Source organism: Ailuropoda melanoleuca, chromosome 5 (genome assembly GCF_002007445.2).
Source record: "Ailuropoda melanoleuca isolate Jingjing chromosome 5, ASM200744v2, whole genome shotgun sequence".
In the NCBI taxonomy this organism is placed as follows: Eukaryota; Metazoa; Chordata; class Mammalia; order Carnivora; family Ursidae; genus Ailuropoda; species Ailuropoda melanoleuca.
Genome location: NC_048222.1, coordinates 1,717,815 through 1,734,736, shown reverse-complemented (window position 1 = coordinate 1,734,736; position 16,922 = coordinate 1,717,815).

The following is a 16,922-nucleotide window of genomic DNA, read 5'->3' as shown; positions in this document are numbered from 1 at the left end:
TGTTTACAATGAAGGAAGATTATTGCTATTTACGATGAAGGGACCACCTTTGCTTTACACATGTAAGCTTTATGTTGGGTAAGTCTGTTGACACCATATAGAGCAATCTCTCCCCCTCAAAGACTCAGCCTACTCACTAGGTGAAGTTTCCTGTGATTCATATACTTTACTGCAGTTGTAAAATTGATGAGGAAGTATTAATGATTTCACTGAATATTGACAATATAAAAGTATGTGACATGAACCTTCTACTTTAATTAGTGGACTTCCACTGCTCCTCAGAAGGAGCACATAGCATCCTGCTTGGAGAGATTCTCATTCGCCAAAGCTCACTGCAAACATCTTGGATCTTTAGCAGAACGAAGCAAACCTAAGGAGTTGCCGGCCTCTGGCCCTTCTGTCTGTTTTTTCAGGTTAGGGCTGAGGCTTCTCCGGCTCCCCCAGCATTGCTCGCTCATGAATGAAGGATCTGTAGCGGTGGTTCTCACCCATGGGTTATTTTTCCCCATCGGGGAACATTTGGCGATGTCTGGAGACATTGGTGGTTGTCACGACTGGAGAGGAACCATCTAGTGGGCTAAAAGGCCAGGGATGCTGCCAACAGGACTGCCTCCAGCAGCAAATAATTTTCCAGCACAGAATGTTATTAGTATCAAAGTTGAGGAATCTTGACGTGTTGCGGTAGATATTATTATAATGCACATACATATGTATAATAATGTGATATTATGTGTGTGCATATATATATGTAAAGTAGAGAAAAATACAACAAATGGCCACAACTTGGCTCTGTCTCTTAGATCAATACCCAACTCCTTATGTCAACATTCAAGACCCTCCCGCTGTTAACTTAATACTCCTCAGAGTGAAGCTTCGATCTCTGTCACCTGTGTCCTATGAATTCCTACCTAACCCATTTCTTAGGATGTTTGGGCAATCTGGACTGCTCCTTTTGCTTTGACTGATTTATGTTTTTTCAAAGACTATTTCCAGATTTACCCTTTGTAGAATGACTGTAGAGAAAAGGGACTGATTATTTGCTTCTCAATTTTGAGTTTGGTTCTGGTTCTGTAACATGTGTGGTGCTTTGGTATGTACCCAGCTGATTAGACATCTGCCCAGTGCACCTGTTTGGGGGTGATATTTCTTCAACAAGCCCACTTCCCACTCACTTGGGTGCAGTTAATCTGCTTCTATCAAATATATACAGAAATGTGTAGAACCGTTCCCAGCATATTAGACCACTGAAGAATCATAGTAATCTGCTCTCAGTGCACTGTCTTCTGATCAAATGAGAACTTCTCAAGAGATTTCTTCCATCAAGCAGAAAATATGCCGATTGAAATTAGTTGTATGCCTATACCCTGCAGTGTCCTCTTGCTCTCCTGTCATTCTCAGCTACACAGTTAATGCCAGCCACCCCGGGACGTCTTTTCTGGTCTCCAAGATTAAGACACCTTGTGGTAAGTTCTCAGAGCGCCTTGTAATTCTTTATGCACATGTGAGAATTATAGTTAAATGTTCCCAGCCATTTGCTTAATATCTGTCTCCCATAATACCTGTTTCCCTTTCTCCTTAAGGGCCTGGGCTGTGTCCCACTCGGTAGCATGTTCATGGCATCAAGACTGGTACACAATGGGGGTGCCTGGGTGGCATAGTTGTTAAGCGTCTGCCTTTGGCTCAGGGTGTGATCCCAGCATTCTGGGATCGAGCCCCACATCAGGTTCCTCCGCTGGGAGCCTGCTTCTTCCTCTCCCACTTCCCCTGCTTGTGTTCCTTGTCTCGCTGGCTGTCTCTCTCTGTCAAATAAATAAATAAAAATCTTAAAAAAAAAAAAAAGACTGGTACACAATGGACTTCTAAAGAAATAGTAAATGAAAAGTTGACTTCCAGAATAGAATTTTTGGGTACTGTGTCTGGGTGCAGGTCTGGGGTCTTGTCAAGTTCAGAGAGCAGAAACAGTCCTTGTATATAGTCCTTGAATAGCAAAACCCCGAAATTTAGGAGTTAGCACCCCATGTGGGGCTTGTGAGGCTCACATGATGGCAAATCTAGAGCCAGGATTAATGACTTCTGAACACACTGATTCTGAAAAGCCACACATTCATAAAAGGACAAAACACGGGTACTGTCCAGAGTGGCACCCAGATACACATCAGACATTCATCTAATCAAGGTCCTCCATGGAGATTGTCACTGATAAAATGATAGAGACATACAACGACACTGGCATACAGCAACAGACAGGCTCTGGGCTGGGCCATCTTGGGCACAGTGCAGTGACCCACAACAACCCTAAGGAAGTCCCTTCTGGTAGGTGATGCAGACCGCGACCCCCAGACTGTAACACAGACACAAACTCGCTGTTGAGACACGACTTGAACCACACACAATACTACTGAAAGACAGAAACACACAGACCTAGAGTGGCCCAGGGACAGATTACCCACAGACACACAGTGTGAGAAACAGACGTGTGAGCAAACAGACACGATCACACCCACACACATTAAATAAGGCATGGAGGGCTAAAATGTGCCAGATACGGTGCTAAGTACTTCCTAATCAAATGTGGGTCTCATTCTCATTTAAAAAATATCTGACACAATTATGATCTCTGTTTAAATTTTAATAAATCCAAGGCACAAAGAACTTCAACTTTCCCAAGGTCACTAGCTGATAAATTGGGTTGAGGGTTTAGGATTTTTACCTGTCTGGTCTGAAGCTAGCATCTGCCTTATCCACTGTTCTAAACTGTCTCTTTCCCCAAGGGTCTCTTGAGGCTGGTCCCTCCTCCTCCTTCAGGGATCCAGTCTAAGAGGCGTTCTAAGGCCCCATATTTAAAAATCCAACATTGTCTTGTTTTGATGTTTTCAGAATCCGTGCATATTTGAAATTACTCTGTATCCTTTACTAGTGTATTTAGCTGGAGTCTTACATTGGCTGGTGAATTTCCCTTATTTTGATTGGCTTTTTAATGGAAAATCCAATCAAAGGAGAGAGTAGTTGAGATGGGTGTGGCAAGGTATGGGTTAAAGGTGTAATCTCACCCACCCCAGGAAAATGGCAGCTTGGAACAGAGCCCACCGCATGTAGCTCTCAGTCTTCAGAGCTGGATGCCTGGAGAGAGCTCCTCAGTGTAAGAAGAGAGTTTTAATTCTTGCATTCTTTCTATACCTTATTAGAAATCACTTCGATGAGGAGTATGTGTTTACCATTGGCGGCATTTATAAACACAGTAAGTAGATGGTCTGGAAGGTCTAGGAATTGTCTCACACCATTCCTTTGTCAATGGAATTCTTCTACTCCTTCAACCCTGAGCAAACTTTAGAGAAAACATTAATAAGGAACTCTAGGGGAGTCTCTTTAAAAATATAAATGACTCGGTCACATCGTAGAACCATTTAAAGTTATGTTGAGTGTTCTTTGTTGACATGGGCTGAAATGGAAAGTCACAGAAACATGGGCTATATTTCATGGAGCTCCAAATCTTACGAGGCAGTGAGATAGTGAGCAAAAAGAATATAAAGAAAGCATAATTACATGTAGAGATAAGAACTACTTAGTTCAATAAAAACAAAATTGGCCCTTTGTCAAAGCACTCTTCAATGGAATATAAGTATCCTGCCTTTGCTCAATCATATTTCACTTGCAACTTCCAGTTAGCGTTTTTTTTTTTTTTTAACTCCTAAATTTTGATTTGAGCCCTGAACTACCATCCTGCCACATAATGGTCATTAAGCCAACTGCACAGGAATGAAAGGATCTCAAATAGTAATGGGACCCTCAGTCTTTTTTGATGGTGCAACCCTCATTGCTGTGTGTATCTCCACAACATAATGATAAGACCTAGGTCTTCATCCACAGTTCCTGTAAATGCTTCAGCGCCCTAAAGTGAAACGGATGTCTTGTTATTAATGAAGGTGACATTTGGACCCCACCCTAGGGCAGGGCCTGTAGCCAGGAGGACCAATCATGTGATTAGAGGGTTGGAAATTTCAGTCCTATCCCCAGAGCTCTGGGGAGAGGAGTGCGGCTGGAAGTTGAATCAGCCAACGGCCAGTGACTTAGTCAATCATGCTATGCAATAAAACCTCCACGAAAACCCGAAAGGACTGGGTTTAAAGAACCTCTAGGCTGGTGAACACGTGGAGATGCGGGGTGTGTGGTGTGACACAGATGCTCCTTGCCCTGTCTCCGCACCTTGCCCTATGTATCTCTCCATCTTGCTTTGATATGAATCATATCCTTTATCACATCCTTTAATAAACTGGTGATGTTGTTTCTCTGAGTTCTGTGAGCCATTCTAGCAAATTGAAAGAGGAGGAGGTCCTGAGAACCTCCAATTGGTAGCCAGTGACTCAGAAGCACAGGTAACAGCTTGGGACTCACGACTGGCACCTTATAGGGGCAGTCTTAGAGGGCTGAGCCCTTAGCCCATGGGATCTGCTGCTGTCTTCCCATATACAGCATCAGAATTGAGCGGACCCTGCTGGTCTCCAAGAATTGCTTGGTGTTGGTTGGTGGGAGGACCCCCCCCCCCCACTGGAATTGGATCCAAGAACCTTGAAAGAGTTGGCATCAGTAGAGTGTCCTTCCCCAGCATCCAGGGCTCAACTCCAGAAAGCTCTCACCTGTCTGTTTCAGGGACTTTGAGGAGCCCCACTGTGACGTGTGAACAGTGTCCGCTCCCGGAGCCCCGCCTCCTTGGTGATGGCCTTAGCGGGTGTGTAGAAGCAGTTTTACTAGATACCAGTTAACAGGTTCCCACAGAGGCCTTGGCCTGTTTGGGGCGATTATAGCGACGCTGCTGCTGTAAATGTTCCAGTCCTTCCGGAGACCGTGAGCTCGCGGTTATTGGAGCTGTTGAGTTAGAGATCAGACTTGTGTTTCGTTTTCGTACATGCTGATGAACAGGTTTTCTATGTGGATGTTGCCATTTTCCCACGTCCTCAGTACTGAGAGTCCCCGTTGCTTGACTTCTGTCTTTCTCTCGTTAGTGTGCTCACCGTGGGGGGCATGGTTCGTGGGGTTGGCGTGCAGGGTTATGAACTGTGATTTTTATTTGAATATACTCATGAGTTTGAGCCCCTTGTCCGTTTAGAAATTTGCTTTCATAAAGTGCCTTTTCAAGTCTTGACCATTTTTTTTTAAATGGGCTTCTTTATCTTTACTTCGTTAGGGAGAGTTTTTGCTTGTTTTTGTATTTTTTTGGCAAATGAGCTCCTTGCCATTTCACGTTTTTCATTTTCCACTCTGTCAGTGGTTTCCTTTTTTTTTTTTTAAAGCATAATTTTAATATATGCCGCTTTTCAGTCTTCTGTTTCATGGTGATGGCATTCGCTTCCCTAGAAAAGTCCTCCCCTCCATGAAGTCCTCCAACTTTCATGGGGGTTATTTTATGTGAGGTTCCCTGTTTTTCATTTCCCATTCCATATACATTGCATTTTGAATTGAAATTTTTAAGGTGACATAGAGGGGTCATTTTCAAATTTGTTCTCTATTCTTGTGCAATGAGCCCAGCCTTCTTTACTGAAGAGGCTGTCTTTCCCCTACTTTCTGCAGCTCCTACTGTATCTTTCATTCAGGTTCTATATACGTTTCTGCCTTTTTGAAATTTTGCTTTTCAGTGATTTATTGTCTTTGGAACAGTTTCAGGTGGCTATAAACAGAATGGCTTCCTATCACATATGATACTTTTAATGCAATTCCTTCAGCTTTTTTGCATTTTGTGTTGGTCTTGAGGTTTCTAGACCCTGTTCATTTCCATATCAATTTACATTATTCTTCTCAGTTGCCAAAAAAGGGCAATGCTGGTATCTTAATAGGCATACATTCTACTGATTAAATTGAGGAGAAACGACCTCTTTAAAATATCATCTTTCACTCTGTGAACATAATCTATAAAATAAAATTGATTTTTGTACATCATTTTATATCCAGCAACCTCTCTAAATTTATTAATTCAAATATTCTCTTTAGTGTTATGTATGCATTTTATGCATCTGTTACAACATCATCTGGAAACAAGAACATTCTCAGTCCTTATCAGTCACCACAATGGTGAACCCTTCTTTTTCCCAGTTACCCTGGCAGAAGAACTCAGAAAGGCCTTGATGGACATGTCCCATTCACCCGGAGTACTTCAGAATCCCTGGGGCGCCTGGGTGGCGCAGTCGTTAAGCCTCTGCCTTCAGCTCAGGGTGTGATCCCAGGGTTCTGGGATCGAGCCCCACATCAGGCTCCTCCGTTGTGAGCCTGCTTCTTCCTCTCCCACTCCCCCTGCTTGTGTTCCCCCTCTCGCTGGCTGTCTCTCTCTGTTAAATAAATAAAAAAATCTTAAAAAATAAATCCCTGTTTGACAATCTGCAAACACAACTGCTTCACTTGTCTCGGGCCTCTGGAGAGGGCGAACCAAGCATGGCTTTTTCACTTGTCCTCAGTGTCTTGACATCAGTCGTATTCGAAGAATCTGGACCAGTGTGATGCTGGGGAGGCTGGTGGCTGAGATCCAAGCGAGGATGCGGGTGAGGAGCATGGTCTCCTGGAGGCTGGACGTGAGTCCCCATCCCTAACAGGGAGAGGCAACTTCCATTAGTTTTGCTCAGGAGGGGAGGGATCGTTGTTCTAACTTAAAGGGCCCGGTGAATTTTAAGAGAAGCTGCAGGATAGATATTTGAGGCTGATGCAATTTATACGTTGCCTCTTGAGATGACATGTGGAGTTGCAGCTCGCTACATCTCTCTGTGTAAGAGAAGGTCAGTCATCCAAAACTAGGGCGGCAGCTGTCGCCTCACCTTGGAGCGGCTGAGATTATCAGCATCACACTGTCAGGCAAGTCAGCCCCTGCTCCTGCCTCCAGACTGGGAGCTGGTAACTTGAGAGGGCGTTTGGAAGTGAGGGAGACTAGGGTCCTGGCTACAATGTGTGAGCCTGTTATGTGTTTTAGTTCTTCGTGTTGGCAGGTCTAATTCCTAGTTTTAGTGCCTGCCTCAGTGGGCCCAGTTGATCTGGCAGAACAACTCGATTTGGGGCCTGTTGTCTTTTTTTTTTTTTTTTAACAGTGGTCATGTATTGCGCTACAATAGGAAACCAACACATTTGTGTGCCACCCGTTCATTCCTGCTCACCGCTGAGTAGGACTCTCGCGCGAATATACCCCACCTTGTAGCCGTCTTGTATTGATGGACATGGAGACGATTGCCACATTTGGGCGAATATGAACAGAGCTGCTGTGAGCATTTGTGTACAAGTGTCCGTATGGTGAAGGGGCTGGACCCTCACAAGTTATGCCACTCCGGCATATTGATTATGCTGAACAAAGTTACTTGAGACACAGCTGGTACGAGAACTCCCTGACCCTCATTTCCCCCGTGAAAGCAGGAAATAAATCTTCCGTGTGAAAGGTACCATCCCTGCACCAGGAGGGCAGAAGACCTCTTTCTCACCAGAGATGGGAATTTAGGGCCAACGAGGCTGTATAGACAAATCTTGTTTCTTCACTAATTTACTGCCCCAAGCCCAGATTGTCTTGTCAAATCTTCACAAATTTATTGTTTGTCTCCAAAGTGTAGAGGCTTCCTGCTTTGCTCACATCTCTGAGTCATGTTTTTATGGGGCTCCCGCACCTGTGAAACTGAATTTGCTTTTCTCCCGTTAGTCTGTTTTATGTCCCTTTAATTGCTAGACCAGCCGAAGAACCTAGGAGGGAAGAAGGGAAAATCTTCCCATGTCTACAATGATCATATATTTCATTTTCTTTTGAGTAGAAACCTAAGGGTGCAATAGCTGAATCGTATCATAGATTATATGATTAACTTTTTAAGAATCTGTCATTATTTTCCATTTTCCATTGACATTACAAGTTTCCTAAGAGAGTTCCAGTCCCCTCATGTCCTTTCCAACACTTTGCATGATTAGTCTTTTTAACTTTGGCTTTTCTAGTAGGTGTGTAATGGTCCTTGGTTGTGGTTTTAATTTGAATTTCCCTACTGGCTAACGATTCTCAACATCTTTTCCTGTAGTTATTTGGCAATCACATACTTTCTTATGGAGTGTCTGTTCGTATCTTTTGCCCATTTATTTAATTGGATCCATTATTCTCTCAGTATTGAATGTTGAGCATACTATAAACACAGTCCTTTATCAAATGAGTGAATTTGCAAAGATTTCTCCCAGTTTGTGGTTTGACTTTTGATTCTTTTGTCTTTTGAAGAGCAAATAATTTAATGTTAAAGAAGCCCAATTTATCAGTTTGTTCCTTTTTGGATCATATCTCTGGTGTCATTTCTAAGAACTCTTTGCCTAACCCGAGGTCACAAAACTTTCTCCTATATTTTCTTTTAGGAGTTTTGTGGGTTTTGTTGTATGTTTAAGTCTGTGATATGTTTTGAGGTTGTTTTTGCAAATTATGGGCTTTTTTTTCTTTTTCTTTTTTTTTTTTTTTTTGCCTGTGGATATTCAGTTTTTCCACTTATTAAGAAGGATACCCTTTCTGCACCAATTTGCCTTTGGGCCTCCTTCCAAACTCAGTTGTTCGTATGTGATACTTGTTCCTGTGCTCTGCTGTGTTCTGTTGGCCTCTTTACCTACCTCGGGACACCATGTTGCCTGGCTTTCTATAATAATTCTTTGAAATCAGTAATTGATAGCCACCCATCTTTTTTCTTCTTTTTGAGTTGTTTTGGCTATCCTAGATCCTTTTCATTTCCATGAGAATTTTAGAGTCATATTGTCAGTTTTTATAAAGAAAACTTCTGGGTTTTGATTGGGTTTGTTGAGTTTATGGATCAGTTGGGGGATAACTGACATGTTAACAATATGAGTCTCCTGACTTCTGAATAAACTGGATCTGCACATTGAGTTGTCCTCTTTAACTTCTCTCAGGAATATGTTGTATTTTCCAGAGCACAGGCATTTAAATTTTTTGTTAGATTCACCTCTAAGTATTTCATGCTTTTTATCATATTATAAAAGAAATTTTAAAAAATTTCTTTTTTTTTTTTTTTAAGATTTTATTTATTTATTTGACAGAGATAGAGACAGCCAGCGAGAGAGGGAACACAAGCAGGGGGAGTGGGAGAGGAAGAAGCAGGCTCACAGCAGAGGAGCCCGACGTGGGGCTCGATCCCACAACGCCGGGATCACGCCCTGAGCCGAAGGCAGACGCTTAACCGCTGTGCCACCCAGGCGCCCCGAAATTTTAAAAAATTTCTATTTCTGATTGTTGTCAGTACCTAAAAGTACAGTTGAGTTTTGTATATTAACTTTGCATCCTGTAACCTTTCTGAACTCACTCATTCGTTCTACTAGCTTTTTGTAAATTCAGTACAAGTGCTTTCTTTTCAATTTGGATGACTCTCTCTCTCTCTCTCCCTCCCTCCTTCCTCTCTCTTTGTGTCTGTGTCTCTCTTGGGTTCTTGTTCTCTCTCTCTTTCTCTCCTTCGTTCTTTTTTCTTTTGCCTCATTTCACTAACTAGAATTTCCAGCACAACATTCAAAAGAAGTAGTGAGAGCAGACATAGCTATCTTATTCACAATCTTAGGAAGAAAACAGTGATTCCCTGTTAAGAATGGTGTTAGTTGAGTTTTTTGTAGATGCCTTTTATCAGGATGAGGAACTTCTGTTCCTAGTTTGCTGAGAGATTGTACCAGGAATGGATACTAGATTTTGTCACGTGCTTTCCTGCACCTGTTGAGGTGATCATATGGATTTTCTCTTTTAGTTTGTTAATGCAGTGTATTACATTGATTGATTTTCTCATGTTAAACCAACCCTACATTTTGGGGATAAGCCAGGAACGTTTGATCATGATGTATTATTGTTTTAATATATTAATAGATTTTAATTTCTAAAATTTTGTTTAGAATTTTTGCATCTGTGTTCATGAAGGATATTGGTCAGGAGTTTTCTTTGTTTATAATGTATTTGCCTCATTTGAGTATCAAAATGATGACCCGGTTATAGAATGAGTTAGGATAGGGGTTTACAAACATCTTCTTTAAGACGTCAGGTAATAAGTATTTTAGGCCGCGCAGGCCGTAGGGTCTCTGCCACGCCTCTGCTGTTGCAGTGAGAAAGTGCCGTAGATAACTCACAACCGAGTGGGATAGCTGTGCTCCAATAACACTCTACTCCCCAAATCAGCTGTTGGGCTAGATTCAGCCTACAGACCATTGTTTGCCAACCTGAGTTAGGAAGCATGTCTCCTTGAATCTGATACTTATGGAAATTGCAAAGACGGCCATAAAAGAAGAGCAAGTTCGGGGGGCTATTAAAGAAATACTAATCCTTATCTTAAGCTATGGGCATGTGCAATGGACACAGGGTTGTCTTTTTAATAAATTGTGTTGGGTCAATGATGTGTCCATGCGGAAATATCCATATGGAAAAGACTCTTAAAAATCAAGAAAGAAATGTTAAATAACCCAATAAAAAATACTCAAAGATATGAATCATCTCCTCCACTTAATGACATTCAAGGTACAGGAAGCATATGAAAAGTTATCCCACATCATTACTCATAAAGGAACTGAAAATTCAAATTAAAACAATGAAATATCACTGCACATCTGCCCAGAAGGACAAAAATCAACAAGCTAACAAGTTATAAAGGCAAAGATATGAAGTAAATAAAATCATTTTATATTGCTCACAGAAGACTGGTTTCTTAATTTGGAAAAATATTTGTCAGTGTTTATGAAAAGTAAAAATATGACTACCTTGCAAGCTGTCAATTCTACTCCTAACTATATGCCCGAAATTAATGAATGCATAAGTTCACCAAAAGACATACATAAAAATATTCATAGAGCTTATAATACCCCAAAAAACTAAAAGCAACTGAAAAGTAACCAAGGACATTAAATTTTAAATTGTTAGCATTTCCTGAAATTGTCTTGTAAGCATTCTTAAAGTACAAATTAACACTTTAGCCCTAATAAGATGTCACCATAACTTCCAGGTCGTTAGGAGTCAATCAAATATTTTAACATGTATTTATTATTTTTAATCAATAACGAAATTTTAGAATTCAAATCTACAAACTTCAATGTATTGACTTTGTAACATAAATAATGTAAACATAAATTCAAAGATATTATGGTTTGTTAGTCGTCAACTTAATATTTTACATAAGATGGACTTTTCAATCAAGCATATAAATAAAAATATTTTAAAATGGTATTTGAATCAAATAATGCTGGAAAGCCCGAACACAATGTTACACTACTGACCTGCTCTATGATCAGAATGGAACGGAATGAAACTGGCAGGATGGTTTTTGAGTTTACAGAAGTAGTGTGGAGGGTCTGGCCCTACTCCTGCATTCAGGAGGCCTTTCTGCTCCCATGGGAACGAATGGGACAGCAGCACTAGCCCCCCGGAGCCGGGGTCTATGGTGTGGAGGAAGGCCCTGAACACATCACTTTGTTCCTGATTATTGGGATTAAGTGTAAAAGCACCTTTGGTCTCTTCTGTTAGATGCCTGAATCAGTTCTTGACAAATAGGCACTTATTCAACAGTTACTATTTATTGTACCATTATACACTGTTTTTAAAAAAGATTTTATTTATTTATTTGACAGGGAGAGAGCACAAGCTGGGGAGAAGGAGAGGCAGGCTCCTCGCTGAGCAGGAAGCCCAACTCAGGGCTCGATCCCAGGACCCTGAGATCATGACCAGAGCCAAAGGCAGACGCTTAACTGACTGAGCCACCCCCACACCCCCCACACCATTATACACTATTAAAGTTATTCTCGATTATCCAGGCTCTTGTAGGACAGGTGTGGAACTGACTAAATAAGGCAAATGGGGCTTAATCCAAGGGCAGGTTTTGTGGGAAGAAATGAGTATCAAGAAGTATTAGACATGCAAAACCAAAATCCTGTAGGATTTGAATCCAATATCTTTTGCTTACCAGATAAGTAGAATGGATTGCAAAGCAACAATCTAGTCCTAGAAAATAATTAATTTGATATGCATCATATGGACAACATTTAAGATCATGCCAGTACACTTTTGGAATTTTTTTTTTTAAAGATTTTATGTATTTATTTGACAGAGACAGCCAGCGAGAGAGGGAACACAAGCAGGGGGAGTGGGAGAGGAAGAAGCAGGCTCATAGCGGAGGAGCCTGATGTGGGGCTCGATCCCATAACGCCGGGATCACGCCCTGAGCCGAAGGCAGAGGCTTAACGACTGCACCACCCACGTGCCCCACTTTTGGAATTTTTAATTGAGAAGTCACATTTTGTTTCCAGCAGGAAACATACCAAGACAAACCTCTTTGGTACAAAGCATTGCAAAGGCCTGAACAGAGGAAGCGGTCAATTAGGGAAAACGGAAGATATAAATTGTTTTTTCCTTTCCTATCTTGACATCTATAAAAAGTTGGTCCAAAGAAAAAAACCGGTTCTTTCCACTCTCCCAAGACAAATCACCAAATTCTGAAATCCACGTTAGGTGTTGGAACGTGTGCTAGGTTACAGTGTGATAGTTACTGCTCTTGAGATGAGAAATGTTCAAAACAGAAGCCATCCTCCTCCCAAAACCCCCCCAAAAGCGCAAAAACACAAAACAAGTTTAAAGAAAGACCTGGGGGGGCGGTAGAGAAAAACACACTATCAGATCAAAGGAATCCAGAATGAGCATGGTAGGTTAAGGCTGAAGCAAGAACAGAGCAGAGGGGCCACAGACATGGGAATGGGAATTTCTTTCTGAGGAAAGCTCCTGTTTAGTAATTGGGTATGAAACCTTCATCCATGATAGAAATGATTTGTTTTTTTTAAATGAGCAGGGAAATTGTAGATGGGTGTTGAGTCATGGTTTGAAATGCAGGTCAAAAGGATGGAAGATCTTCTGAAGAACTTGGGGCCAAGGAGTTACATGCCTGTTAGGTGGGTGGGGAGGGACAGTAAAGTGTGCCCCGAGCTGAGACTGGAAAACTAAGCAGGGGGCTCCGCACCGTTTACACGGAGCTTTACTCAGGGTAACATGGACAGGGACAATCTGCTGGAAGATGAGACAGGGCAGCTGCATGGCTATTCTCCGAAAAGGCCAGACAGTAGTCCCCAGATTTGATAGAGCAAGGGGCCCCACAGAAGGGCACAGTAGTGGGATCAAAGGGGCCGCATGCCTATCCAAGAGCTTGTCTGCACCTGATTGACAGCTAACCTTTAATTATTACATCTTGCGGCCTACCTGTGTGTCAGGAAGGGGAAAGGCTGTGCTATCTTTAACAGACTCATGGGAGGCCACAGCAAGCCTCCCGCACCCGGCCCTTGGCAGGCATTCCTAAAGTATGTCTATGAATCTCCAAGGGCTGGGAACACATAGCCCCCAGAGAGGCCATCCTGCAAACCCAAAGAAGATGGAGTCGGTATTGTCAGCACTCCGACACATGGCCAAACTGAGCTTTGATGTCTCTTTCTTTAGCTGCCGGCCATCAGGAAGGGCCACTAGAGGTGAAGAAAGCAGAGCACAGCCCAACACGGAAGGGCCCCACATGCGGGGCCAGGTGCCTTCTCTCAGCGTCTGGAGTCAGAGCTGAGCTGCGTGTGACACAGCATTTCCTCCACAACTCTGTGCCACAGCAGGAGGAAGGAAGGAATGAAAAGAAAGGCAACGTGCAGGAGCAAAATCTGGAAGATTTGTCAAGCCACTGGAGGTGGGGACGTCTTTCTGGTGGATGAAGAAACCCACAGCTGTGTCGAGATATTCAGTGAGCTGCGAGCGCGCGTGGGGAAGGAAGGCAGGGGGCCATGGACCGGGGTAGAGAAAGAGCACGGGTTTTGGTGTAACACGTGTTGCCCGTCAGCACTGACTTTGCCGGTATCAGCCACAGGACTTTCGGAAGATATTCCGCAGCCCCCCGCCCGAGCCTCAGCTCCATCTCTAAGATGAGGATAATAGTATATGTTTGTGAAAAAAAAATAATAAACTGGATTAAATAAAACAAGGTGAGTGACTCCTTTTCTGGTTCCCTGACACGCAGCCCCGAATGGGCGGTGGTTTTGGTGGTACTTTGAAGAGTGTCTCAGGCCACACGGTTGCTAGTGCGGATTTAAAGGAGAAGTTAGGGCTGGAGACAGGTGTGGCAGTCACGTGTGCCTTCCTCTGTTGGACAGGATGGCCTACTCCAGTGGAAGACTGATGGAAATTTCAGAAGGCAGGGAGTTGGAGGTAAGTGAAACAAGGAAAAAGCCTCGGCAAAGGAGCGCATTAACCGTGCCCACCCAGGAGGCCCACCCAGGAGGCCACCAGGTCCTGCGGCTGGAGGAGCAGGGAAAGGCTGGACAGCAGCGCCCTGGAGCATTGGTCACCGTAGGTGCAGGGTGGGATGGAAGCCTGGGGCTCTAGGGGAGAAGTCCTTAGAGGCCAGGGTTTCTCTTCCGGAAGAAATGGAAATCCAGGAGGCAGTGCTCTCAGAGAAGGGGATTTGGAATTTTCAATTGAAACCGACAGACTTCGTCTTCCCTAATGAAGGAAGGGCCCTGAATCTGAGACTCAGAGAAGGGCGGAATATCTGGAAGTGACGCAATGTGTTCATTGCCTTATTTGGTATATAAAAATAACGCCTGTGCCAATCACCATTAATGAGGAACATCAGGAACTAGAGGAAATCAGAGTTTTAACAAAACCGAAGGTTTTTGCAGGAGGGAAACTGGGAACTCAACCGGGAGTGCTCAGAGAATGCTGGGAAGGGACAATTTGTCGTTGATCATTTGGATCATCCAGCAAAAGAAGTAAAGAAAATTCATCGAGGGTCTCCCATTTGGCAACAGTGGATCCGAGGGAAATGACTTCACTCATTTATTCAGAGGTGTACTCTGCGCCTGGCTCTGCTCTAAAAGCTGGGAAACACAGTAGTGACCAAAATAGACTAAAACAGAAAAATACAGCTCTCAAGGGATTTACATTCTAGTGGAGAGGGTGTTAGGGTGATGAGAAGCCAAAGAACAGGTAAAACATACAGCATGTCAAATCCTGGTACATATTATGGAGACAAATAGAAGGTAAGAAGGAATAGAAAATTAGGGTGGGGTCTCTCAGTGACAAACATGACTGTTAACGAAGGCCCCACTCAGGAGCAGAGGTAACTGCTCGATGTTATTTCCTTCCTCAGTTACTAGCTAGCGCGCACCTGCGCAGAAGTTTCCGCCGCTCTAGTTACTAAGGGAAGGGTCTGAGGCGCCTGCGTGCCTTTGCGGGTTGGGCGTCTGTCTTCCGCTCAGGTCATGATCCCGGGGTCCTGGAATCTAGCCCCACATCGGGCTCCTGCCCAGCAGGGAGTTGGCTTCTCCTTCTCCTGCTCCCCCTGCTTGTGCTCTCTGTCAAATACATAAAATCTTAAAAAAAAAAAAAAAAAGAAAAGAAAAAGAAAAAAGAAAAGAAAGCGTTCCCAGCTAGGTAATGAGAAAAGCAATAGGTAGAACCGTGAGAACATCACCATTGGCCATTTAAAGTGCGTGTGTTGGGGGAGGTTGGAGGGGGAAGAGTCCACGTTTCTGTTTGTATAGAGAAGTTCCGGACGGCTACACACGAAACTAATAAACGTGGTTCCCTGTTACTGATGGGGTTGCTGGGCGGTGGAGGACTATGTTGGGAGCAGGATTGCCTCTTGTGTTTGCTTCTTGTGTTCTTTATGCATGCAATTATGAAACTCTCGCAAGGGACTGCCTAACAGACACCAGACAACAAAACGAAGTTTGAGCTGCATTACCCCAAACTGCCAGCAGGTGGCGATAGCGTGTGACGCGCTCCCGCAGGTGGGCTGGAAGGCGGAGACTCGGCTGGGGGCTCCTTCCTGCGGCCCCGCTCTTCCTGTTCCCTCAACTCAGTCGCCGGAATTTCTCTGTCTCTTGATTCGTGTGTCACCCTTTGTTCACCAAAAGTGAAACAGATTCGTTAACTGGGCCGACCTCTTAAAAAACTTTTTTTGGAGGGGGGGTGGGGGTGCAGGGGAGGCAGGCAGGGAAGGGACTGGGGCCGTATTGAAGCACTCCCGAATCTCCAGGAATTACCAGCATCTTGCCCACACTGTTGCACTCTCCGGGCTTCATCGGGCGGGAGGGGGACATAAGCTCGTCATTTCAGTCTTGAGTATTGTCACAAATGTCCCAACAGATACAGAGGTAAACAAAATACAAGATTCTCGCACCGAAAAAAAACTCAGAAGTGATCATTTGCAACATCATCCAATATCTAGTGCTTTAAAATAAAACAAAATACCACAACCCTCAGTTGCCTCATATACTTTTTTACAATGATTTTACCTGAATTAGGATTCCATTGGTTGCTATGTCTCCCAAATCTGTTTTAATTCATAACACTTAACCAAATCTCCAAATAGTCAAGTTTGCTCTTTGGAAAAGGATTGATAAACGATGATCTGGGTGATGACAATTCTCATTGTTCATGGATTGTCATTGCTTGTAGAGCCTTTCTGTGACAAGTCCTGGGGAGAAGTTCTCTAAAAAGCAAAAGTAATGTCATACTGATAGTTTCTGTTCATATTTCATTCACATAGAAGTTAGCATCTTTAAGTTTATAATTGAAACACTTCTCCTCTGAAAGCCTTAGTTTTTTACACAATAAGCAAACAAACTTGTTTTCTGTATCTATAGACAAAATAGGAAAGATATCTTAACACTTTTATTATTCTGAATTGGGAAACAAAGAAAGAGAGAAGAAAAGGCTTGAACCTAAAAATCTGACCTCAGGTGAGGTCAAGGTCAGATTTCAGTAGAAACAGACTTTTCAATTCCTTCACCACTTTCAACTGGTATTCACTAATATTTTCTCCTTCCCAAATTAAGGAAGAAAGAACCTAGAAGTCTTGATGTTGCAAAATAGCTTAAGAGAAAATGTCTCTTTTGATGAGGTATGTCACACTCTTCTTCATGGCTAGTACCTTTGTTTC